This window comes from Pezoporus flaviventris, unplaced genomic scaffold, assembly GCF_033815535.1.
Source record: "Pezoporus flaviventris isolate CSIRO_AGI_PZ_B2104156 unplaced genomic scaffold, CSIRO_AGI_Pfla_v1 ptg000044l, whole genome shotgun sequence".
NCBI classification, from domain to species: domain Eukaryota; kingdom Metazoa; phylum Chordata; class Aves; order Psittaciformes; family Psittacidae; genus Pezoporus; species Pezoporus flaviventris.
The window spans coordinates 573,946-586,922 of NW_026892592.1; positions in this window are offsets into that span (position 1 = coordinate 573,946).

Here is a 12,977-nt window from a genome sequence, read left to right on the forward strand (position 1 = left end):
TGGATTCAGGAATGAGGGGCCCCCTCCCAGCCCTGCCCCAGTCCCTCGGCTTTGAGGCATTAAGTGATGCCTTTAATCAAGCCATGATGGCTTCACCTTCCAGCCCTGCTCCCGGCATCACATGGAACTGTTGGAGCGAGTCCAGAGGAGGCCATGAGGGTTAGATATAAGGAGGAAGCTCTTTACTGTGAGGGTGGTGAGGCACTGGAATAGGTTGCCCAAAGATGTTGTGAATGCTCCATCTCTGGCAGTGTTCAAGGCCAGGTTGGACAGAGTCTTGGGTGACATGGTTTAGTGGGAGGTGTCCCTGCCCATGGAAGGGGGGTTGGAACTTGATGATCTTAAGGTCCTTTCCAACCCTAACTATTCTATGATCAGGGGCTGGAGCACCTCCCATATGAAGACAGGCTGAGAAAGTTGTGGCTGTTCAGCCTGGAGAAGAGAAGCTGTGTGGAGACCTCAGAGCAGCTTCCAGTATCTGAAGGAGGCTACAAGGATGCCAGAGGGAGACTCTTCATCAGGGACTGTAGTGATAGGACAAGGGGTTATGAGTTCAAACTTAAACAGGGGAGATTTAGATTGGATATAAGGAAGAAATTCTTCCCTGTGAGGGTGGTGAGGTGCTGGCACAGGGTTCCCAGAGAAGCTGTGGCTGCCCCATCCTTGGCAGTGATCAAGGCCAGGTTGGACGGGACTTGGAGCAACCTGGTCTAGTGGAGGGTGTCCCTGCCCATGGCAGGGGGTTGGAACTGGATGATCTTAAGGTCCCTTCCAACCCAAACCAGTCTGTCATTCTATGAAAATAAAGCCGGGTGGTATCTGAGCTACTGGTGAAAATGGTTTAAACCAGTTTACTGGTTAAACTTCAGTGGTTTAATGTTTTCAGATACACCCATCTGTTTATTCCACAGCAGAGCAGGCACAGCATAGGGCCCTGCTCAGCAGGCAAGTGCAGGAAGAGGGGATCAGCACTGGCACAGGCTGGGGGTAACTCCAGCGGGCTCAGCCCTCACCACACATTTGCCCAAAGCCACACATTTGCTCAGCCTGAAGCCTGCTCAGGAGAGCTCGGGGTGCTCGGGGCATGTACACAACTGCACAGCAGCATCCCCAGGATGGGAGTACCCAGAGGAACAGCTCCAAACAGATGGATCAACCTGGTGCATTCTCCTATTGAAGCTCCACAGGGATAAAAGGCACAAACCTTTTGCCTTTGTGAATCCCACCATCATTTCAAAGCCCCTTTTCCCCTCAAAATTGCTGCCTCCACAGCTCAGGAGCCTTGTCACTCAAGCACTTCTCTTGCAGGTCCCAGTGGTAAAGGATTTCTCCATAGCACTTAAAGTCATCAAATTGCTGAGTGTTGTCAGGATCCAGGAGACTAGAAGAACAAACGGTTGTCCTCCACCCAGTGGCTGCAATCCTCTTCCCAGTGATGCCTATGCAACCAGCTAACATTGCTAGGGGAGCAGCAGATTACTTCCCATGTGTTGCTGAAACCTGGCTTAACGCTAACTGGTCTGGCCTTCACTTCTATCCTCAAGGGTATGGACTCCACAATCACAACCCTTCTTCCCCCACCGCAGGAGCCATCTACAACCCAGGCCAGAAGAGAGGGAGAGCCCTCTATTTCCTACCCAGGTCTCCGTACCTATGCTCCAGCCTCCAGTGCCAAGTCCAAGATCTGACATGCTGGAACAGAAGCAAGAGGAAGTAAAGCTGGGCTGTTGAGGGGGAAAGAAGAGGAAATCATGTCATCTACATGAGCGATGTTCACAGGTAGCTGAGACAAATGGGAAAGTACTGGCAGTCATACATATCAGCTGTGGGAGGCCAGGTTGGAAACACGAGGAGGAAAGAGGCTTGAGTTTGGGCACCCCTGTAACCTGGATTGGGCTTCAAATACGCTGTGGAGCATGGCCAGGATCTGCACATCGTGGAGCTGCGAGTAATGAGCCAGCCTGTGAAATGAAAAGGACAGACAATGTGGGACTGGGCAGAATTCAGTGGCAAAAGCATTGAGACTGCGGGGCAACTAATTCTGACTCTGTTGCCTAAACCAATTTGGGACACATTACTTCCCAGAGGAGGTATGTGTGCCCTGCAGTACTGGGTTGTCATTTCCATCATGTTTTTGAGGAGCCAAGTCCTTCTCCTGAGAACACTCACAGGCCAGAGAAAGATAGGAGCTCTGGGAATCCAGCAATACTCATGGCCTGATTATCCCAAGTTTGTGCAGCTTCAGGAACAACATCCACAGAACTGATTTTAACAGGATGTAAAGCTGGAGACATTAGACTCATCCCCAGCCACAATGTTTTTCTGAGAAAACCTGTGGTGGGTTTTTGCCTTGTGGAACACAGGTTTTCTGGGTGGCTCTGAAGTTTCTGGTTTGCTCTGAAGTCTGAGGGTGAAGAACAACCTGTGCTCCCCTCCCATCATTGCCACACAGCAGGAAAGAGCTAGGTCAAGCAACAGTAATGCCAAAGTACACCTCACAAATCCTGTGACTCCAAATAGGGTATACTGAGATAAAAAATACTAATTATGTCCTCTCCTGAACAGATTCAATGGCAGGAGACGTCTGCAGCTAATACTTGGCTTTGAAACCAGTGGAATGGTTTCCCACTAATGTTTATATGGCAACAGCAAACCTGAAGATGAAAAAAGCAGCTGCACCAACCACCCTCATTTAGGAGGTGGGGAGCAGAAAACCAAAATCCCCAAGTCAGGCATTGTGGGCATACTGGAAAGCAGAGCTCCAACTGCACCTGGCCTATTGCTCAATGTTAGCCAAGGAAGACCTGGGTGCTAGATGGGAGGCCAAATGCTGCCTCCTGTATGTCATAAACACACTTGCAGTTTCCCTTCTTGATGCACCTCAGGCTTGAGAAGTGAATATACATGCTGTGGCACTACTCCAAATCTGAAATGACACCTTACCACCAGTACATAGTTATGGAGGGCTCTGCTTCAGCAACCATTCCCCAACCCCTCCCCAGCATTCAGACACCTACAGGGACTCCAATAATTGATGTCCAAATGGATGTTGTGCCCAAGTTATCTCCAAATCTGGGTCAGACTTCAGTCCAAGACAGAAATCAGTGGCTACCATGGCCAGTGACCAAACCTGACAGACAGGAAGGAAAGTCATCAAAGCTACAATTAGAAACAACCACACTCCCGGGGCATAGGTGTGTACAAATTCACTCACAGATAGATAATAATGGAGCTTGCTTTTTTTTTTTTTTTTTACTGGGAGCAGGGAGCAGTTTCAGCCTCCATGTCACAAATAATATACAGAGTAACACAAACCTGAAGCTTTCTCTGTCCCACTTGTTCTGAGTTTGGGCTAAACCTTGAAGAACAGTCTAACAGACCTGTCAGGGTAGCTTAACAGACCTATTAGTACATTTTATATTCACAAACCTCAAAAGGGTTTAGATTTGATATAGTTTTTGGGTTCAGAGATGTCTGGTGCCTGAAAGTTTACTTGTCATACAGTGATTCAGCAGTATCTTTTGATTAGTTGTGTTACTGAACATCTCTGTTCTCCTGGCACACCCCAGTGCAGAAAGGAGTACAAGTTTGCAATTTCTACTCCAATAATTTAGCTATTTCACATGAAATTTCTCCTTTATTTACCATACTTCACTCTGAAAACAGTTCCATCTTTTCAGTCTCTATACTGCTGATCTAGGACTGTTTTTTTTCTGTTGTGCCTACCAATTTAAAAAATTGGGGCAATTAGAATATTCCAGGGAAAAGCAAAGCTCCTAGTTTGGCATGAAAGAAAGAACAGGAAAAGAAAAGGAGCATGGTGCTGGAATGACTGCAACCGGAAAACTCAAACCCACATGCTCCAAATATGAAACCCAGCCAAGAACAGTAGTCCCCCAGCTGCTCACTGGGAAACCAGAAAGAAACAGGAGAGGAACTGAAAACAAAGACAAGGCCAAGTACAAGAGAACACAGAAAGGAAATGGGAAAGATGACACTTCCTACACTGCTGTAGAGCACATCTTACATGTAACCTGCAATTCAAACCTAGGAACAGGGCAAGCTGCAACACAGGCTAGAGTTACACAGGACAGGGAAAAACAAGCAAGAAACAGAAGTATCTCAGAGTAAACTTGCAGAAGTCATTCCACCCAAGCTCTGGTCCAACGTGGGCAAACCAAATGGCAAGATGAAGCACAAACAAAGGGGAAATAGACCTACCTTCTCTCTCCTGCGCCAGGAGAACCTACCAAGGAGCAAGACAAACAGCTTGAGTTTGCTTCTGCCTTGAGCAGGTAAGCCTATGCTCATTCCCTGCCCAGGTCTACAAAGAACCAAATGCTCAGGAGTAGAGCACAGCTCCTCTGGCAGTACCAGCTCCTGTATCTTTCAGGAACTCCTGTCTCCTGTCAAATGTTCTGCCTGTTGCAATGGACTAATCACACAGAAAAGGATCAGGCACAACAGCCATTTTTCTCCTATTATTAGCGGCAGGCAAGGAGCCAGCCCCATTTTGAGGCTGGGTACCTGGGTTCAGGGTGAAGAAGCGGGCTGCAGTTAACACCCAGTGCCAGTTCAGATGAATACCAAACAACAGGAACCATTATACATAAGTGAGGAAAAAATAAAAATCACCCGTCAATGTTGCAGAATGACTCTAAGAGCAGGACCATAGAGCCCTGGAGGACTGTGCAAGCAAGGCAGGGGGTGGCCCCCACAGGTAACCGAAAACCGGACATGGGAGGAGAATGTGGAGGAAGCTGTGTGGGGCTAACCAATACTGTTGTGCCAAGGAGGAGTGGCTGAATACCACTCCTATATATATGTGAACTGCATCACAAATAAAGTAGAAGTTTGCTTATCACCCATATTGGGTTGGCCTGTCTGCTTCTCCTCGCTGCTTACAAATGGCGCCCGAACAGGGACGCGGACTACAGGGCCCCGGTCACTGGGGACCCGGAATACAGGGCCCCGACTAGCGGGGACCCGGATTACAGGGCCCCGGTTAACGGGGACCCGGAACGGCGAGTGAGCAGCGGCAGCGGCTGGGGAGCGCGGGCAATGATGCTGAGGTGATGGACCCGGGTGCTTGGACTGACCGAAAGGAGTCCGCCGCTGGGGCGAACCAGACACTGCTGCGTCGGGAGGCCGATCCGGAGACCAAGGTTACAGGACGATCCAGAAGAAGACGATCCGGAAAAGGCCGGCCATGAAAATGGACCGAGAGGTAGCCCTGGACTTATTAAAGCGCTTTTTATAAAAGCGGGGAATTGAGCCCTAAACTTATTACAGTGCTTTTTATAAAAGCGTTGAATTGAGCCTGAGACTCTAAAGCATCTAGCAGGTCTAGTGGCTGTAGGGAAGGCTAAGGGACTTTTTGTAGATCCTAATACAGTTTTTGAGGAGAGTGAGTGGCGAAAGTTTGGTGATGAACTATTTGACTCAATGTTTAATGACGATAAAACAGCAAAGAAACTCGGTAAACCACGGAGAGAAGTAATAAACCGTATAAAAAGATACAAGGCGGAAAAGAAAACTGCTGCAGTAGCAACGGAGAAACTAGGAACAGACGTCCCCGGTCGGTTGAAACCGGGGGAAGATTACAACTCATTTCCCCCAACTCGCGGGAGCACAGGGTTTCCCACCCCCTTCCTTTTCTCCCCCTCCATCACAAGGTGCCGCGGAGGAGGTGTAACCCCCTGCTCCCCCACCACCCCAGTTCCGAAAGTAGGGACTTTGAAAAGGACAGAGAAAGTATATTAGAAGGGATACGCATGATAAATGTCGAGGAATCTGAAAGAAAGAGAGCGGTGCTTCGGCGCCGGAAGGATTGCGGCACCATTTTGAAGCACGCAGTAGAAAATAGAGATCATGCACTAGCGGAGATTTAAAGGAACTGCGAGCCTCTCCAACCCACTATGCTCTAGAGTGGAAATTTTTAACTCAGTCACGGAGGAGCCAGGTCTGCAGATGGCTACATACCGAACGAGAGACATCTGATAAGAAAGACACCGCTGTGAGCAACGGAGACCCTGAGTTCGGCCCAGGATCGGCCCCCGAATACCCTGAATCCTGAGCCAGATTTATATCCTCTGCTTCCAGACTCTGACTCTTGTCTCCCGGGTCGGTCTGCTCAGACTCACTGGCCCTGGAGACGCTCAGCTGTAACAATGGGTAACCAAGGATGCGAACATTACTGGGGAATTTTCTGCAATGGGCATCTTTGCATATCCTGTGTTTACTACACAGCAGGGGGCTAAAAGAGTGGGAACCTCTTGAAGGAGGCCTGACAAACAGTGACCACGTATGCGTTAAAATCCTCTTATACTCAAGCTGTATATGTTACGATTTTTTTTCTTGCAATTGACAGGGGGAGCCCATACAGTTTGTCTGTGATACTCATGTACTAGAAGTTGGTAAATAGAAGTATGTCCAGGTTTCTATCAACCCTTGGAGACCTTTGTAGATACTGCTGGCCACTTCTCCCAGCACAGGCTGGCCACCTGTGTCGGAATGAGTGTGCATTTTGGTCAGTATAAAAGCCCAAGCCTCATGCGCTGTGGGGGAGGCAGAGCCTCTGCAGGGATGCCCGCTAAGGTTGAGCCTGCCACCTCTCACTGCAGTGATGCCCGCTAAGGTTGAGCCTGCCACCTCTCACTGCAGTGATGCTTCTCGGAGCTGGTTTGCTGTTAGTCTCCACAGGGTCCTTGTGCCACGTTCTGTACGTGGAACTGTAGTGGGAGTAATGATTGTCTGGAGTTTGTGCTTCAAATATTGTGTGGCGTGTGCTTTTGGGATCCCATACGCGTGTGCGTGTGTGTGTATTGAGGGCAATTGGTGTTTTATGTATTGTTGGGTTCATGTAAAAGTTTTTAACGGGTAGCTTTTAACATTTCGGGCATGAAAGGGTTAATGTAAAAGTGCGGCTGCCGGCAGGTATTTATAGTTGCTGCTGAAGTAGGCAGGCGGCTGTAGCTGCTGCCGAGCAGGCTGGCTTTTGCAGGGATTAAAAAAAAAAAAAGGAGAAAAGAGCAATGATGCAGCAAACTTCTCGACAGTTAACAATATGCAGTTTAACCTGTCTGCTTCTCAAGAACTGATAACCTGGGGGAGGGGGTATATTTGTGTCCTCCTGCCTACAGGTCCATGGCGACTGCCTGCGAAGTTTGTCAAGCCTTGCCATGAGCTGGACAGACGAATGGAAAAACATGATGCCTCAGCTACAGGAACTGATTGTGAATACCCCAAGCAAAATCAGATAGAGGAAGAGAAAGAATGATTAACTGCAAAACATCACTTGGGGACAACTGAATAGGAACATCCTGAATATGTGTGCTTGTAAAGTAGCTATTATTAGAGGTTGTGATTTTGTGTATAAAACCACCTGTATTTACTAGCTAGTTGCTAATAAGAAATTGCACCTTGTATTGTATAGATTTGTCACTTGTAAAAGAGATGTTAGAGTATGGAAATTTGCAGTAGCTGCTAGAAAATGCTAAGGCAAAAGCTAGAAAGATTTTAATACAATGGTAGTGTTATAAAGCAGGTGATGGAACAAATTAAGAGGGGGGGAGAATTCCACTGGTAAGAAATTTCTTTGGCTAGTCCCTCACTGCCATCAGCATCTTCAACATGCTGCTGCACCCTGTAATAGTTACTCTGCTAATGTAAATTTGTGTGTGCCTTGCTGTAGTATCAACTTGTTACTTGATGAAGCAGGTGAAACTGTGCATTGACAACAAGGTGCAAGGGCTGAGGCTGACCAAATGCCTGCTACCACAATCAAGGGCAAGACTGGGTTGGCTTCTGTGTTTGCCACCAAGAAGAACCTTTAGCTCTGCTGCTGGCTGCAACCCAGCAGGAGTGGAGCAGTGGGGACGCATGCCATGCCAGACCTTGATGTGAAGGATCAGAGAGCTATACAGCCTGTTATAAGAGAGCCATACAGCAGAAAAAAGGGGCAGGCCCAGCAGCCTCTAGTTGGCATATGTTGGGGATATAATCTAGCCCAGATCCCCTGCTCCAGTAGAGTCACCCAAACCATATATAAAACATAAAGGGGGAAGATGTGGAGACAGTGTTCTCACAGGAGAATGCATAATTGGTACATAAACTTTGAATAGTCCTGAAAGATACAGCAAGGCCATGAGAGGCCTGAAGAAGCTTAAGCAAGCAAGATAAGAGGCTGGAATTCATCAAGTTAATGAGGCCTGTGGACTGTTGGCAAGCTTTCAAGGTTGAGTTCTCACACCTGTGTTTAACCAATTATATGTTAGTCACTAAGGGTCTTCAAAACATGTGTCCAATCATAATATGCCAAATCACTGTAAGTGCTTCAGCCAGGGCCTTGGCTCAACTAAGCAGACTGGGTTGCTGAGTTGCTAAGCAGACAATTCTACATCAAAGGCAATTTCTGATTTGTTTTAATGTTGACTCTGTAAGACATGCAACACTGCAGAACCTTTTGTTGTTGGAACAGGGACATGGATGAGAAGAGTTTGATGGAATGTGTTGTATGAGTCTCTCTGATTATGCTAATTCGATGCACGAACAGCTGAGAACCCTGGCTCAGCTTACCCAGCAATAGTAAATGAGCAATATCCTAAGAATAACTAGATGGTTGTCTTCACGGGGCATTACAGGTTGTGTCAAACACTGTTTAAAAGTATTGCACTTATGTATCATTGTTAGGTTAATCATCGTAGCTATTAGACTTGCTGTGATAAAACAGGTGAACAGAATAACCCACAATGCCTTGCTCCCACAAAGAAAAAGGGGGGAATTGTTGGAGAATGACTCTAGGAGCAGGACCATAGAGCCCTGGAGGACTGTGCAAGCAAGGCAGGGGGTGGCCCCCACAGGTAACCGAAAACCGGACATGGGAGGAGAATGTGGAGGAAGCTGTGTGGGGCTAACCAATACTGTTGTGCCAAGGAGGAGTGGCTGAATACCACTCCTATCTATATGTGAACTGCATCACAAATAAAGTAGAAGTTTGCTTGTCACCCATATTGGGTTGGCCTGTCTGCTTCTCCTCGCCGCTTACACGTCAAAATGCTGACAGCAGCTCGGCAACTCTGTGCACAGTTACTCCATTTGCTGACTCAAAAGCAGGCTGCATTCCTCGCTTTGCCTGCAGGAATTCCCTGAAAAATGTGCTTCACTCAGTTTGACAAAGGGCATAAAACAATCTGCTTGCAGCCCTGGGAAGGAATCTCTTGATGCCAAGAGTCAATAGGGTAGAGACCACCTCTGTGGCTGTTCCACAGGCCTTGGTTCACCAACTGGAGGTTCCCTGGAACAAGTGTTGAACCCAGGTGGCTGTTTGGGTATCAAGGTGACAGCATGAGGCATTTGAAAGTAGCACAGCATGCTAAGAAAGCGCTCTGATTCAATGTCATACCTGTACGAGATCCCTCTGTCCTACAGCCAAGGCTGAAGCAGCATTCTTCTGGCAAGTCTTCTGGACATTATTCAAATTTAGTCTAAAAAAGAGAAAGCTCAGCTCTGGCTGGCATATTACCTATGAAGGTGGGGAGGGATAGGGAAAAAGTGGTACTGACAGCAGTGAGTAGCCCCAAACTTCTCAATTAATACAAGCTTGCTAGCATGGCCAGGATCCCATCCCTTCTCTTATTCAGGGATCACTGCCATCCTTCTCCCACTATTCATCTTCAATAACATACTGCACATCAAGTCTAGCTCCAAACTAGCTGGGTTTGATCCTAAGAAGCACCATTTCCGAGGAGATATCAGACCAAACTTGTACCAGGATATCCCCAAGCCAAGGTTCACTCTTATCCTTAGAAGCTGGTGCCATCAGTTACGTGGTCCTGTGTCCATTCAGTCAATTGGTCTGCTCTGACTGACCTGGAGTGAGATGGTGGCATGCTGAAGAGAAGCAGGCTGGTCTTCAGCCTGTTCCCCAGTAGGATAACACACCCACCACTGGGGAGTCTCTGAGAGGCAGGCAAGGTGGGCTGAGGTGTGGAGGCAGTGTTCTCTCAGGAGAATGGATAATTGGTACATAAACTCTGAAAATCCTGAAAGATACAGCAAGGCCATGAGAGGCCCAAGGAAGCCTAAACAAGCAAGATAAGAAGAAGCTGGATTTCACTGAGTTAATGAGAACTGTGGACTGTTGGCAAGCTTTCGAGGTCAAGTTCCCACACCTGTGCTTAACCAATCATATGCTAGTTGCAAAGGGTCTTCAGGACATGTATCCAATCATAATATGCCAAATCACTGTAAGTGCATGTAAGAAATAGTATATAAGGGGTTAAGGCTTTGTAATAAATGGCTTTTGTCTGATCATATTGATCTCTGACTGAGTCCATATATTTTCTGCGGCAATTGGCGCCCGAACAGGGACCCCTCTTATTTTTCATATTGAAGCTGAAAGAATTAAAAAGCACGTGGCACCGAAGAAAGTGCAAAACGCGGAGCCGCAGGGACGTCGGCTGGGTTTGATCCAGCAGGACCAGGATTGGGAGGTAGTCGCCTCGGAACGGAGCCTTGTGAGCCCGGAAGACACTGTGCAGTGCAAATAAGGTAACAGCCGATGGGGTCTGGAAGAGGGTTAGGATGGGGAATCAATTAAGTAAAGAAGAAATGGTCATCCTTAAGCTCTTCCAGCATATCCTCTCAGTGAGAGGGATAGAATATGATGATAATTAGTTAAAAAGGCTATTGCTCTGGAGTAAAGAAAAAGAGCTGATCCAGGGGGTTAATGAAGCTCTTGATCTCGGGACCTGGGAAAAAATCGGGACATGTCTCTGGGATGAAGTTACTTGTGGGTCTAAGGAGGCAAAATCTCTTGCTGCCACCTGGCGACTAATGAAAGAGACTCTAGCCACAATAAAGGCTGAGAGAGAGGCTGAAAAATCTGCTCTTAAAGCGCTCTTTGACTCTCCTTTGCAACAGCAGGGTGCGGCACCTCTATTAGATTCAGCACTCGGCGCTACAGGTGGTGTCGTCTGTTTCAGGCACAAAATATTCTGGTCAAAAACCGGCGCGCAGTACAGTACGAAAGTTTGAGGACCCTGCACCTCTCCCCTGCCCTATGTCGACAACGCCGTTATCGGCGGTAGCTCCAGCTGATACTCAGAAGCCGGTAGGGGTTACTGAGCAAAGGAAACAAACCCTTTTCGTGCCGCTACTGCCCCTAAACTTAGTCACCAGGGATTTTTGCCGGGGTGGGAGTCTCCTAAGGAGGAGAGTGTAACTCCGAATAAATACCCACCTCCTCCACCTACACCACCGCTTGCATCGTTCCCACCGGAGCTGCAAAATGAGTGGAACTGGTGACAATGGACAAAATCCTTAGACAAACAATTGCAGGACTTGCGGGACCGTCTGGACAAATTGGGGGAGGAGAGGGAGCAAACCCCGGAAAAACCGGATAAGATCAGTCCTTGTGATGTGTCGTTACCACCGACTCCTACATCTAATATAGTTAATCCGAGTGCCATGAGATGGCGAGGCTGCATACAGGATACAATTATAGACGGTACTATTTTACCGATAGATGTTCCCGCTGCATTCCCTTCTATTATAAATTCCCAGGGACAGTCTGTCTGGACTCCTATGGACTGGAAAGCTATGAAAGAATTTAAGGGAGCAACTACTCAGTATGGGTTGTCTTCCTCATACCTCAGATACACAGCAAATGTTATCTGCTTTCTTTTCTTGTAATGTTCTAACTCCAAATGATTGTCTCAGAGTGGCTGCAATTTTATTAACTCCTTCACAGCTCCTGCATTTTAAAAGTGTGTTTGAGGAGCTTGCTGCAAGGGCTGCAGATGAGAATTCAGAGTGTAATTCTCATCACCCTTTGCATGGTGTTTCATCTGAAATGTTACTGGGAAAGGGACAATTTCACCCTGATGGAGTACAAGCTCGTATGAAAATTGAAGTTTTACAGCAAGCACAGCAATTGGCTTTAGCTGCTCTGAAAGCTGTGCCGGAAGCAGGAAAACCTAATCCTTCATATGCATCAGTAAGGCAGGGACCTACTGAGCCCTATATGCAATTTATTGACAGATTGACAGAGGCTATAGAAAAGAATATTGATCTGGCATCTAATGCTAAAGAATCCATGCTTATGTCTCTGGCTATGGAAAATGCTAACCCAGCTTGTAAGCGTATTTTGCAGGTTTTGCCAAAATCTGCTGGTCTTCAAGAAATGATGGATGCATGTTCTAAAGTGGGTACAGCAGAAGAAAAGGCTGGATACATGGCTACTGCCTTCGCCGCTGCTACTAAACCCCTTCTACAACAAGGTCAGGGTGATCGTGGGGGTACTGGAGGTACGAGATGTTATAATTGTGGACGGATGGGACATTTGAAAAGGCAATGTACTGTAAAGAAAATCAGTTCAGCAACCCGCCCCCCTCAGGGTGGTGTTACTGGTCTTGCAGACAAATGTATAAAATGTGACAAATTTGGCCACAAGACAATTGAATGTCGTTCAAAGTTTAAAAAAGATGGGACACCGTTGGGAAACTTGAATGTGAGAGCGATGCCACCCCGCGCGACGACACAAAATCAGGGTGTCTGGACTGCATCCCCTCCGCCACGGCAGGGAGTGCCGGAGTGCACGTGGCAACAGCAATAGATTTTACCATAACTGATACTTCTGTTCATTGCATTCCATCTAAATTAAATGGGCCCCTTGGTCATGGGTTATGTGCTTTGCTACTGGGGCGATCATCAACATCAAGGGAAGGAATCTTTGTATTACCCGGTGTAATTGATGCTGACTATACTGGAAATATTGGGATCATGGTGCAAATGCATGCTCCTCCGGTCAACATCCCTGAAAATTTGAAAATAGCTCAATTAATTCCATTTGAGGCAAAAGTCCCTCAGGCGGGGCCAAAAACTAGAGGAAATCAGGCCTGGGGTTCCACGGGAATACCACAAATTTTATTTGCTTTAGACATAGCAAGGCACAAACCTGAGGACCAAGTTTCTAT